The sequence below is a fragment of the Nycticebus coucang genome, chromosome 8 (genome assembly GCF_027406575.1).
Source record: "Nycticebus coucang isolate mNycCou1 chromosome 8, mNycCou1.pri, whole genome shotgun sequence".
Taxonomy (NCBI): Eukaryota; Metazoa; Chordata; class Mammalia; order Primates; family Lorisidae; genus Nycticebus; species Nycticebus coucang.
The window spans coordinates 107,573,009-107,587,719 of NC_069787.1; positions in this window are offsets into that span (position 1 = coordinate 107,573,009).

Here is a 14,711-nt window from a genome sequence, read left to right on the forward strand (position 1 = left end):
TGGCACAATTTAATTTTCACATAACCACTTTGCATTGTCCAGCTGCAGGCAAAGGAAATGAGCAATGAAAGTTCATAAGTCTACTCCAGCACCCTCATTTCCTGATTTTATTTCCTTTACTTTATAAATTTATTCTGTACCTGTTCTGTAGCACTTGCTCTAGTTTTCCTTTTAGTGCCAACTGGAAAAAGAGTTGGCTTTACAGGAGCTGTGAATAAGGAGGCAGGCGTGACTCTGTCCCAAGGAGACAAAAAAAAAAAAAAAAAAATGTTAACCCCAGAAAGCCATCAGACATTCCCTGCGTGCAGTCGGTGAACAGATGGGAATCTGTGTTTGCAGCTATGTTCAGTGTAATTCAGCAGATCCTCACAGAGCCCCTGTGGCGGCCAGGCCTCGTGCCAGCCACAGGGGAAGGGAGAATGAAGGAGGCGTGGCCCGCCCCTAGGGGGTTCCTGATCTTGTGAGTTGTTGGGACGCTTCCTTTGCAGCGTGTGAGGCTGTCCACCAGAAGTCAGAACTGTTAGAGACAGAATTTGAGGCCCGGCGAGGGAGGATAACTTAGCAGTTACCCACCATAAGTCAGATGGTCAGGGCAATTCTGGGGGCCCTGCATGCATCGCTGAGGCAGACTGAGGAGTTCTCCAGGGAAGTGGGCAACGTCTCCCCAAGTGTTCCTCAGTTCTAACCAATACTAACTCAGTCTACTTGTAGATGACAGCGGTCACCCTGCCCATTAGGCAGAAATAACACGGCCGGCAGCTGAGATACAGCAAAACTAAGCCAGAGGAAGTCCTTAAGTAAGAAAAGCAGCCAGGTGGACCTTGAAAGTTTGGAAAGGTGATGCCGGAAGCAGGCTAGCATGAGCCAGCCTGATGTGAGGGAGCCTCCTGGGGGCCCAGAGTCAGAGCCAGAGTGCAAAGAGGGGCCGGCCTTGGGGGACCTGCCGGGGGCTCACACTTGATGCAGTAGTTCTCTGGAAGGGCAGCAGCATCGCCATGGAATGAGGGAGAAATGAGAGTTCTTGAGCCCCACACAGAACCTACTGAATCAGAAGTCTGGGGATAGGCAGTCCACATTTTCATGAACTTTCTGATTCTGATGTGTGCTGAAGTTCAGGAACCACGGATGGTTGGGAACCATCTGTAGAAGATGAGAGAAATGACTTAAGCTGGCATTGGGAGGAGTTGACTATTAATCAAGAAGGTAAAATAACAGCTACTGTAGTGAGGGGCCAAAGCCCGGCCCCACCCCCCAGGCTGCAGTTCACAGGGCCTGAAGCAGCCCTCTCAGGGAACCCTGCTCCCCTCAGCCCTGACGTGATTCCTGCCTGCCCCGGGCGAGGCTGTCAGGAGGGCACCCAGCCCTAGGAAGGCCGCCTAGAAAGGAAACAACGAAAGTGCAGCAATGACCCTATAATTTTGTCCAGGGCCCAACAGAGAGTGGCAGGGCCGTTTAAGGACACAGCCAAGTCAAGTGCTCAGTTTGTAATGGGACTGGGGCATGCAGTGTCACAGTGCAAACACAAAATTGGATGGGAAAGGGATGACTTTTCTTGGAAGAGCAGTAATTCATTCTGGATGTTACTAACAATAAGAAACAAAGCAAACAAAAAAATCCCTGCAGCCTTGTCTATATCCAAATCTGTCCGAGCCCTCTAATTCCTAACAGCTCCAGAGCTGCCAGGCTCCACCAATGCTCTTCTCCTAGATGCCTGAGGTTCACCTGTTATTGACTCATAGCTTAAACTCTGTGAAAGTCCATAGACTCTTGGCAGGATCTCATTGGCACTTTTCTGTCATTTACCCAGCGGGGGGGCAGAGTCTCCTTATATAAGGAAAGACTGGAAGTCAGAGTCTCTCTGGGCCTTGGGTAGAAGGACAGAGGAGGGACCGTTTAGGAAAGAGCCGATGCTTGTGAGTCCTCAGAACCCAGACTTTCTCATGCTCAGAACCACAACAGTGTCCACACTGAGTCCTCCTGAATGGCCTAAGCGGAACCCTCCGTTTCTCTCACCCAGCTTGGGAACAGATCTTCTAATTAAATACCAACCAATCTCCTGAGACCAACACAGAGATCATATTGCAAATAACTCATCTAAGAAGTTTGAATCCATTGCAAGGAAAGAATGGTGCTTGCCACCTGTGTGCCTGCAAGCAAGTGTGGGGGAGCCACGTAGGAGTGTTTTTCCTAACAGACTGGCCTCTCTGGGTGAACCCCCTGATGACACATTTCTCTCCCAAGACTTAGGGCAATGTTGTGTGTTTCCCTTACGTTAGTGATTTATTACAAAAGCCTCCTGGGGGACAAAAGGACACAAGGTGGGATTGCAGGCAGGGTCAGTTCTCATTGGCAGGCATGGACTATGTCAGGGGAGACAGGACAGGATGGGATGGGGTTATGGATGGAGAGAGCCAGGAGTGCAGAACCAGGAATGACACCAGGCCTGAGGGTTGGGTGGAGACAGTGAAGGTCATTCCTTGGGACACACAAGGTGTTCACCAGGAAGGCAGCACCAGCCATTTATATTTGTCAGAAACAATGGCGAGGACCTCCTCCTGACGCCAGGCTGGGGATTCCTGGCTCCTGCAGAACATTGCTGATGCCTCTAGGCCACTAAGATGACACATCCCCTGAGTCAGGGCCCCACCCTAAGAGGATTTTTACTTGGATTAAGTGGAACCACACAACCCTGGAGCTGTGGTTGTGTGAGGCTAGTACAGACCTCAGACACTTGGCACCCCTGCTGTCACAGGCCACTTCCTGAAGGTGAGCAGGCCACTGACATAGCTCCGGGGTGAGCACCACCCCCAGCCCACAGCAGGTGCTCCACAGATATTGAATTGAATTAAATCCCAGAGATTATTTGAACCTTGATGAAAAGATTCAGTTTAAAACATTAAGATCCCCCCATGGTGAAAGACTCCACCACTTTCTCTCTTGGTTTGAAAGCCCAGGTCCTTTGTGTTATCAGAGGGACAAGAAGTGGCAGTGCAGTAGACAGAGGACAACATTCTTGCTGCCCATGGAAGAAAACAGGAGTGGGGTTGTCTGCACAGTAAACCCTCCCAAGCCCCTAACCTTGAGCATGGGGAGATGGACCATGATGGGCCCCAGGTGCTCTGCCCTGGGGGGTGGTCACAGGCAGAGTCCCAGTGGAGGACAAAAGCCTTGATTCCTTAATGACCTGGCCCTGTGCCGCCCTCCAGTCCCTTTTATCATATTTACTGCAGAGGAGATTCATCAACATGAAGCTCATTCCCAACAGACTAATGAAAAGAGGGCAACAGACTTGAGAAGAGGCAAACGCAGACGGTGTGTATTAATCATAGGCAACAGAAACATGCTGGCTTTAATGTCTGTTTGCTTTTATCTCAAAATGAAAATGCATCCCTGTTACCAAGACTCTTTTTACTGAGCATTTCAGAACAGAAATTGAACATGCACACATATGCGGGTGTAGACACACTCACTCTGAGCATTCTTTTCCCCCTCTGAGCTATCAGAGAAATGAGCCCACAGTTTGTGTCTATTTGAAGAAGCAGAGAATTACCCACAAGTCTCAGTTACAGACTCCAGCACCTGTGTGGGAAGGGCAGGGAAGGATACTGTAGGGCTTCTGTGATTGGGGGGGGGGGGGAGAGGTCCTTTTGCCTATAGGTCACTGATGTGAATATGATGTGCTCACCACCACCACACCCCCAGACTGAAGTTTATCCATCCTGGCCAATGTGGAGCACAGAAGCTGGGGCCCTACTGTGTGAGATTAAGAAGAGTTCTGCTCATTTTCACTAGCCAAACTCCAGGTGGCGAAAATACAGCAAAAGCTTTTCTGGGAGAAGGAGGTTAGATTTGATACCCAAGGCAGATTATTCAAAAGGTAGGAGAACAGATATTGAAGGAAAATGTGCCTCGGAGTTGGAGAGGGAACAGGAAGGTAGGGTAGGAACAACCTCCACACCTGGGAAGCCACAGTATCACTTTGTATTTAAAACTATCTCCAAGTTTCTAAAAAAAAATCTGTGGGGAGGTCTGGCCAGCTGACCACAGAGGCAGTCAAATCGATTGCTTCCAAAGGGCTGTTTGAAGATGATTCCAATTCTTAATTGAACTAGTTGTGATGGATCAATCCCCCTGATTGCTTCTATCCTGACCTTGGTGGCTTCCAAAAAGGAATGTTGATGCCCTAAGATAGACAAGGTTGGTGGAGATTGAAGATAACCAGTTGGTGAGTTTAGAAAAGAAATTGCATGTGGAAGTTGGTTGTTTTCAGAGAAATTTGTAGGTCTTAGAGTGGGGTTTATTATGTTATTGACATGAACATTTTAATGTTGGTAAGAAGGGCATCAGAATGATTTAGTGGGATGTTCATTTAAGAAATTATAGAGTATTATCAGAGAGAAGTAGGCTAAGGACAATGATAATATGTGTGACACACTCACACCTACCAAAGCCATATACATTTCTATAATACAGCAGATTTAGAATGAAGAGGTCAGTGGTCCCAACATAATGTTAAATTCCTTAGAAGTACTGATTTGGGTATCACACATTTTTCTTGTTGTTTACTGTTAGTTCTCAAAGCACTGGAAACAGTGGCTGGAACATATAATAAAAAGTAGGAATTTGGCAAACATTTGGAAACTGAAGGTCTGGCTTGTGAATACTGAGATTCAGCAGTGTGCCTGTGCCCCATGTTGAATGAAAGAACTGGGTCAGCTACAGGAGAACAGGAGAGACCTTTGCGAATCACAGATTTCATGTGCTAAATTCAACCAGCGCAGGCAGGGGGCGATGTTGTACACAGTGGGTCTGTGCACTTAGACTGCAGCTGCTGATAACCCCCCAGGGCTGCGGGGGCTCCCCTCCTGTTGTCTCTGCCATTGCCCCCAAACACTTGGTAAAACGCTGTTGAATTCATCACCTTGAGGCATAATTTTGGAATTCAGTGTAAAGGTTCTGGGTTCGGCCAGTCTAGAAGATCTAGTGAGCTCTTCTTTCAGCCCTTCGCTTCTCCTTCACCTGGAGATGCCACCACCATTTAGGAGCCAGGGACGGCTGTTCATCCTGAGCTGCTCAACTCGGGGTATGTGGCTTTGACAGGGAGGTGAGGTGTGCTTTCTCTCCTCCCAGCCTCTGTCTAATCCAGCAGCAGCAGCAGCCTCCTCTCACAGAATCACCTTCCGTCATTACCACCTGGCAGAGCCTCCCAAAGTAGCCAGCTTCACCTCCAGGAGTATGCCTGACACAGGGCACATTTCCCAACTCTTCAAGCTGCCTCAAAAAATGAATCTCTTTAGTCTAGAAAATGTGCTTATTTGATAAATATACTGTTGTGTGTATGAGTGTTTTACAATACAAACTTTGGGATATCTCATTAGGACTATATGAATTTATAGCAAATTGAACCTAATTTCTAAGAGTGCACAGTCTCCTCAGTTGGCAAGGTTGCCTTTTCCCTGCCCAGCCCTTTTCTCAGAATCCTCTCCCTGCCCAACCGAGCTGTCACATCCAATTCAGACTTGCACAGCGAGGGGTGCCAAGAGTCTATACGAATATAAAGACCTTGGAGGGAAATAAGAACCATCCCAGGAATCTGTCAGGCTTCTTTCCATGACTGTGATCTGACCCATGTTTGAATCACGAACTTCAGATTTCTAACAGTTACAATTCTTGCAGTTTCCAAGTAATTTGTTAAATGCCTCTTCCCCACAGATTTTTATTTTTAGCCGTGGCTTGTAAATGCCTACAAACTGATTCATGTTGGTGGTCATTATGACACTTTCTGTGAATTGGTGAATAAATATGATTTTAGAATTTCACAATAAAAACGACCTCTGAGAGTGTTCATTGTTCAGACTATTTGATGAGGTGAGACACTGAGAACAGCTTTGGCTGAGTTGGGATTCCCTGGAACCCACACTTGGGGAAGATATGTGGGTGGGATGGGAGGGTGGGGACACAGCAAACTGTACCCTATTGGGGATTCAGTCAGGACACCGTTAGACTGGAGCTGAACGTGGCAGCATCGTGACTGGAGACCAAGGCAAAGATAATCCTCACAACACTGGGCATACACTGAGCACTTACAAAGCACTGGAGCTCTCTATGTATGATCTCAATTGATCCCTGAAGTAGGGCGTTCTTACTACTAAACCAGAAATGGGCCAGCGGGAGTGGACAGACCAGCTCCATCTTACTCTTCCATGCTGCCCAGATGTCAGCCAAGGCCACCTTACCCCTGAAGCCCACTGAAGATGGGCTCTCTAACTACCCAGCATTGCTAGAGACCCAGAGCACTGTCCTAAGGTTCTGCCAGGCATGGCTACTGTGACTTCTCTCCTGTTTCTTATCTCGTCTGCTCAAGAGTTAAGCTCTACTGTTTGCTTGAGTTCCAGAGGGAAGCAAGGAAAAGTCCAACAAAGTGTTCTTGGAAGTGTTGGTATCATGGAGATGAGTCACTGTGCACATGACACAGTAACAGCCACACCTCACCACAGGCATCCTTGTCCTTCAGACTCCTTTCGACCCCTCACTAGCCTTTTGCCATCTGCCTGCCCTCTCCACCTCTCTCCTCTCCTCTTCCTTGGATATAGAAAACAAGTTCCTTTCCTTTTCTCTTTGAAGGGAAGTTTCATCATCTTTTCTTCATTGCCTGGTCTTCTTCCAGAATCCATGCCTGTGCTTCTACCTAAGCAGTTTTAATCATGATTTTCTCCCAAATACAGATCATTCATACCTTAAGAGGATGTTTTTTTGTCTGATATTAAGACAGGATATTTTCTACCTCATTTTTACCACGTGGAACTCATTAGTCATAGAGTCATCAAGGGACCTAAGAAGGCTGAGTCTATTTAGTGGTCCTTCCATTGCTACCTTGGTAACTTCCATGCACTTGTGTGGGCACATGTGCGCATGCATGCGCGTGCGTGCAGGCGTGCACACACACACACACACACACACATTCCTGTCCCTTGGGCTTCCCTGGAGCCCAATGCCACAGCTCACTACCAGTTCCCTGCCAGTCATACCCAAACAATCCAGACTTATGTCCTTGCTATCTGACTAATAGATTTTTCACTATCTTTCTGTGTCTATTCATCTGTTTGAACAGCATCCCCATCAGCACCATGGCAGCCTACTCCCTGACTTCTGTTTCTCAGGCTCCATGCATGCCATGAAGCTCGCAACACAAAAGTTCCCCTGGGGGGTGCCTCTCAGGCTGAAGGGCACATAGACTTCCAGCAACTTACACTTTCGAAGCAAAGTCTCTGGTGCTCCAGGGATTCCTGAGTCCCTTGAAGCAAATGAGCTATGTTCTTTTTTTAATTTTTTTATTACATCATAACTGTGCGCATTAATGCAATTCATACAATGTGCTAATTTGATATACAATGTGGAATGCTTACATCAAACTTGTGAACATAACCAACACCTCACTTATTTGTTGTGGTAAGACATTTATACTCTAAATAGTTTTAAAACGTACCTACCATTGCATTATGCACAGATTAGGTCTCACCAAATACCTGAAAAAGTCTTGGTTTATCTGGTCTGAATAAAGGGCTTTATATTAAGTCAACCAGACAGAGGGTTCATGGCAAAAAACTTACAGACAACAAAAACGAATTTATGAACTATGGGTAAAAGTCCTGGGCAGAGGTTTTATCACAATCACATGTGTATTCATTTTCTAGTGATGAGCCTGGTATACAGCAAGGGCTCAGAGATAATTTATTAAGCTGAATTGAATTAAACCCCCTCAGATCCAAGATTCTCAGTGATCTGGTCTCAACCTAAGCTTTCCTCCTTTTATTGTCTAGTTGTTCAGTATGAATCTTAGGTCTTGGTATTCCCAGAGTATGTGGGGAATGGTCCCATCTCCGCATGGGGCTGGAGAACCTGCAGCCTTAAGTGTACATGTGGCCTTCTAGGTACTCAGGTGCAGCCTTTTGACTGAATCCAAATATTATAGAACAAATACTTTGATCCTGTGGCTCAGTGAGTAGGGCGCCGGCCCCATATGCCGAGGGTGGCGGGTTCAAACCCAGCCCCGGCCAAATTGCAACAAAAAAATAGCCGGGTGTTGTGGCGGGCGCCTGTAGTCCCAGCTGCTCGGGAGGCTGAGGCAGGAGAATCGCGTAAGCCCAAGAGTTAGAGGTTGCTGTGAGCTGTGTGATGCCACGGCACTCTACCTGAGGGTGGTATGTGAGACTCTGTCTCTACAAAAAAAAAAAAAAAAAAAAAGAATTTAAAAAAAAAAGGGGGTGAAGAAGAAAACCATGAAGCTTTTCTTGCCGCCTTTGGTGCTTCAAAAAGAACCATCTTGAAATCAGAAGGCCTCAGGCTTCCACCCCTATGCTAAGACCAGAACATGTTAGAAAAGTACGTTAAGGTACAAACCTTCCAAAAGTTTCTCTGTGTCACTTTAGCAGTTTTAGAATAAAGCTGAATGGCCTAAGTCTTGGAAATGTTTTCCACTATAACAAGTTTTGTCATGGGAATTATTTTTCTTTCTTTCTTTCTGGAGACAGAGTCTCACTTTGTCACCCTCAGTAGAGTGTCATGGCCTCACAGCTCACAGAAACCTCCAGCTCTTGGACTAGGCGATTCTCTTGCCTCAGCTTCCCGAGTAGCTGGCACTACAGGCACCCGCCATGCCTGGCTATTTTTTTGTTACAGTTTGGCTGAGGCCAGGTTTGAACCCACCGCCCTTGGTATATGGGGCTAGCACCCTATTCACTGAGCCACAGGTTCTACCCAGGAATTATTTTTTATACATGTATTTTTTTAAGCACTAACGAGGTACCAGGAATTATGCTGCACTTACCTCATTTCAACTTCACAAAAAATGTTATTAGGTGAATACATTTATATCTCCATTTACAAACAATGAAATAAAGCACAGAGAGACGAAGAAACTAATCCAAGGCTACAAACCTGCTAATACCCCTATACACACACTACATATCTATGGCCTTCTATTTTCATGATACCTTAAGAAAACCACTTAATAGTCACGGCACCAATGGTATATGACAATTGAGCTTTCATTTTTCTCATTTGTAAAATGGTGATAAATGGTAACTTTCTTAAAGGACTCTTATGATAATTAAATGAGATCATTTCTGTAGCATATGCCATAATGCCCAACCCTTTAGGTACTCATTAGATAATTACTATTTCAATATCATCTCATAATGGATAGAGTAGGTAACTCCTTCATTTATCCATATCTTCCTTTCTTCACTCACTGAGTGAATTTATTCATTCATTTATTCATTCAGGGGTTCTGTGGTCAAGCCTGGACAAAATTGTCCATAGGTGGCTTCCTGTTAAACTCCTCAATGCAGATTTTCTTTAGAAAGAAAAGAAAGAGAAAGGGCAGGGAGACATACAAAGAGTTGCTACATATTTACTTGGGACCAAAATCTTATTGGTACTCCCTAATTTAATCCTCCCAGCAGCCCCATGTAGAAAATATCTTCATCCCCATTTTATAAATAAAGAAATTACATTCCAGAAAGATTAGATCTCCTGCCCAAGGTCACACAGCTGAAGAGAGGCAGAGGCCATATTCCTTCACAGATGTTGTATTCTGAATACTGTGCTTGTTTCTTGGAGCCAAATGTCTACCCAAACCTCTAGGGAATTAAGTAGCCTTGAAGAATAAAATGTCTCCTTGAAAAAGCAGAACGTGTGATGCTAGAGCCTAGTGACAAATGCCATTTTCCTTTTTAGCGCCTCGAGCTACAACAAGTCCCAAAACACATACCAGATAGAAACTGAAAAGCCCTGATTAAACAACTACAGTTCCAAAAATAAAATGAGTGTTAAAAAAAAAAAAAGTAATCCAAAGAAGAACTAAAAACCAACACAAGAGTAAACCTTATAGAAATATGCACTTAGAAACAAGAGTAAATGGGCCTCATCTCCAAGAGCAGTAATACCAGAAGACCATCCTCCAAGTCTCTGACAACCTCTGTCTTGAAACCTCCAATGACCCTGGAGACACAGAGCCAGTAGAGTCCTTATTCATTTCTTTATCTATTCTTCTCAAAGGTGTTCTACCGTTACTGCACTTATTCATGCCCCCCTATGCTAAGTAACACCCACAGCACAAGATTTCCTGCCTTCGCTGAATTTATAGTCTAGTGGAAGAGAAAAGTAATTATTAAATAATCCTATAAATCAAAGGTTCTCAACCTTCCTAATGCCGTGGCCCTTTAATATAGTTCCTATGGGTCACAACCCTCAGGTTGAGAATGACTGCTATAAATGTATAATTGCTCTTAAAGTGAACACTATAAAGGAGGCCCATGTGGAGCTAAGAGCATCTATATTAAGGTGAATTGCCATAATCAGGAAACTAAAGAGTAAGTTGAGAGAGAGAATGAGTATTGGTGAAGGTTCTTAGGTACAAACAAAAAAGGCACTGTTAGTTGAAGACAGCAGGCATATATGGAGGAATATATTAGATAGTTCAGAGAATCATTGGGAGGACAGAGAATCTAGGCTTCCAGCAGCACCTTCTCTAGCAGAAACAAACTGAAGCATGATATGGACTAATGATCTGTAAGGATTTCCAACTTACTTTCTTCTCTCCATTTCTTTCACTAAGCCTTTTATTCCAAACTCCTCCTGTGATTTAACCTCCTGACATACCATGTCTCAGCTGAGGTGAACCACCTGAAAGAGGGTCACTGAGTGTGGAAGAGGTAGGCATGAGGATACTCCTAATAGGCTCAGATCGCTCAGATCACTCCTCAAAACCCACCACGAGAGCTTCATGACCTCAAGATAAAACTGAAACCCACCTCATGACACCTGATACCATTAATGAGCTGCTCACGACCTATATGTAACAGACACATCAAAGCACTTCTTGCTAGTGTGAATCCTGCATTTTAGAGCTCATCCAGGTGCCCATCAGATTTAGCTCAGTAGATGTAAGACTTGAGGAAAGAGAGGAGTGGTCACAAGAAGCCTTCTGAAACAAGTAGGTATTCATCTGCAACATTGGTGATGGCCAGCCACAAGCCTCCTCTGAGAAGACATGTTTTAGAAAATATGGAAAAACTGCATTGTGTATTATCTTCCATTGATAAATTATAATGTAATTTTCAGCTTATGAAAATATGTCAACTCTGTCACTTGGTAGGGGAGCAATTTGATTTAAAAAAAGGGGGGGAACCTGTGTGCATTCTTTCTATCTCTTAACAGCAGCTGGAATGTTACCATGAAAGCCTACTAACAGATTTTGACCTAAACTATAAGCTGTTCTTCCACTATATACAAATTACCTCCAACTTAGACTGCATTTGACAGAAGGTCATAGGGCAGACTGCTCATCACCAGAAAAGTGATGAAGGCTTTCACAAATTGGCAATCCATGTGTGTGTCCAGAACTCCTGGGCTTTGCTGCCAGTTTTCCTCAACTCATTCAGGCAAGAAAAAGTAAATATTGTGTCCAGGTTTAAGGATAAAGGTGATGTTGGTGACATTGAAGAATAGCCACTTTTGTTGAGAAAATAAAGATTACAGTTTTTCAGAAGAGTTTTCTGGCTTAGGTGAAACCCCTGGATTCATCTGGAAGTGAGAGAGCATACTCAAGCTTACTCTGTCAGCCCATCTTGAAGGGAGCCTGGGTTTCTGAGACTAGGACCCCAGGAGTATTTGCTCTGGACATAGTGAAAATCTTAACCCAGCACAGATGCATTTGAATGTATTCTTCCTGACAAAAACATCCTGTAGGGAGAGCTAAGGAAGACTAGTCTTTGGATGTTTTTCTCCTGTGTGAGAGGTGAAGTATGAAGGGAGGGGCTGAGAGTGTACCCACCTATGATCAGGGTGCAGTTTATGGTCATATTGCATGGATATGAAGGATTTGCATTTTCAGGGATAAAAAATATTTCCCTCAAGTAGGCTCTTCTGTTTTAGGCAAAATCATGCATATTGAAAACATCCCCCAAATCACAGAACTTAAGATTTCCAGTATTCATTTTGACTAATACACCAGACAGAGATAGAGAAGAAAAGAGGGAGAAAGATAGAATACATGAAGGGAGAGGGGGACGCAGGTAGAAGTAATAAAGTCAGCCCTTCTACCTTTTTCAGTTTCATTATATGTTTAATTTACTATGAGAATTTTAACACAGAAATGGGAACAAATAAATACTGTAAGTTTTTTTGAAATTTGGATGTGAAAAACATGTATACAATAGGCACAGTGAGAGTTAAAAAAAATAATTAGCCACTCCAAATAAATTCACAGTTAAAAACTAACTGGACAGATTGTTACATAATCAAAGTAATAATTTCTGCAAAAGTACTTCATTATAAACAACATTGTGTGTGTGTCTAAGAGAGAAAGTAAATAAGGAGGTATGGTTAGTTAAGACTTAAAATATTATGAACAGGAATCCATACTTTAGAGAGAGTTGTTTAAACTCTTTAGATATCATTATCAAAATCTATACAGTGTATTTGTTTACCAGCTAAAAAGAGATCAGAAATTTTTTTTTCAGAACCCAATGAGAAAAATGGGCAAAGGAAATGAACAGACAATTCACAGAAGAGGAAACTTAAGAAGCTAAAAACCGTGTAAGATATTCCCAAACTCATTGGTAACTATGGAAATGCAAGTTTAAACCCAAATCAGACATTACAGATCCATCAGAATGGCAAAAACTACAGATCTGGATAGCAACCAAGTTTGTTGAGGACCTTGTGTGCAGGTCCTGAGAGTGCAAGCAGAAATAGCCATGTAGGAGCAGCCAAGCACCATTACCCAAACCAGGAACCCCTCTCAGAGTCATCCCCAAAGAAGCTCTCTTAGGCACACATGGTAAAGTGGTAAATGCAGCATCATTTGTAATACCAAGGAATGAATGTCATCTGTAGAAATGGACACTGGGTAATGTGATATGTTCAACCTTTAGCCTCAGAAAACACATGTCGACAAAAGCAGAGCCAGGAGATGGAACCAGTTGAAAGAGTTATTTGCCAATCAGAAACACTTGGTTTAGACTTTACTCAAGCAAATTCAAAAGGAATTAAGGCGTTTTATAGAGGAGACAGAGAGAAGGCAGAATAGAGACAGCTCCTTTGTGCTATGCATGGTGAGACTGAAGAGAAAAGGACTATATCCACCTCTAGCTGAGGGGCCTACCCAGAAACATCACTTTGGGGGCACAGAGAGGCAGCAGAAGACTCCAAGAGATGATAAGTAGGTCGGGAACAGTGGAGAATCAGCACAGAGAGCTGGTATCCCTGAAGGGGAAGAAGAAATCCCCCAGAGAGATGGAAGCCCTACTGGAGGATATCATAAATGAAAATTTCCCAAATATCACCATAGATTCTGACACAATCCTTTCAGAGGGATATGGAACCCAAGGTTTTCTCACCTCAAACAGAGCTTCTCCAAGACACATTGTCATGAACCTGTCCAAAGCTAAGATAACAGAAAATTCTGCAAGCAGCCAGGAGTAAGTGCCAATTGACCTATAGGGGCAGTCTACTCTCTCCATGGTGAGAGTGGACTTCTCAAATAAAACTTTTCAAACCAGAAGAGAATGATCATCTAACTTTAACCTTCTTAAACAAAACAATTTCAGTCTAGAATTCTATATCCTGCTAAGCTAAGCTTTAAAATTGATGGAGACATCAAATCATTTACTGATATGCAAACATTGAGGAAGTTTACCACATCAAGACCAGCTCTACAGGAAATACTTAGACCTATTCTACACACTGACCATCTCAATGGACCATCAGAAAACCAAACATCAAGAAACTAAAGGACAAAACCTACCTTCCACAATGACACAAAGGATAAAACTAAACAATGGACTTTCATAAAATAAGATGAATAGAACTCCATCATACTTATCAATTATCTTAAAAATGTTAATGGCTTGAATTCCCCACTGAAGAGGTATCAGGTGGCTGATTGGATAAAAAAGCACAAACTAACCATATGTTGCCTATAGAAAACACACCTCTCCTTGAAGGACAAAGCAAGACTCTGTATGAAGGGATGGAAAACAATATTACAGACAAATAGAAATCAGAAGAAAGGAGGGGTCACAACCTTATTTGCAGATACAAGTGGATTTAAAGCAACTTACATCAAAAAAGACAAAAATGGAGACTTCATATTGGTCAAGGGAACAATACAACAAGAAGATATTTCAATTCTAAATATTTATGCACCCAATTTAAATGCTCCCAGATTTATGAAACAGAGCAATATGATATCCTATAACACCACAATACTAGGGGACTTTAACACTCCTCTTACAGCCAAAGATATAAAGGACTTAAACTGTGACCCTAGAAAACAGTGCTTAATAGACATATACAGGACACACCATCCCAAAGCTAAGGAATATACATTATTTTCTCAGTCCTTGGAACATTCTCTAAAATAGATCATATCCTAGGATGCAAATGAAACCTCAATAAAATCAAAAGAACTGAAATTATACCTTGTATCTTCTCAGACCACAAGGCAATAAAGGTGTAACTCAACTCCAACAAAAATTCTCATCCCCACACAAAGACATGGAAACTAAACAACCTTATGCTGAATGACAGTTGGGTCAAGGAAGAAATAAAAAAGGAATCATTAACTTCATAAAACCTATCAACAATGAAGGCACAAGCTGTTAACAAAACCTGTGGAACACTGAAAAAGCAGTCATATGAGGGTA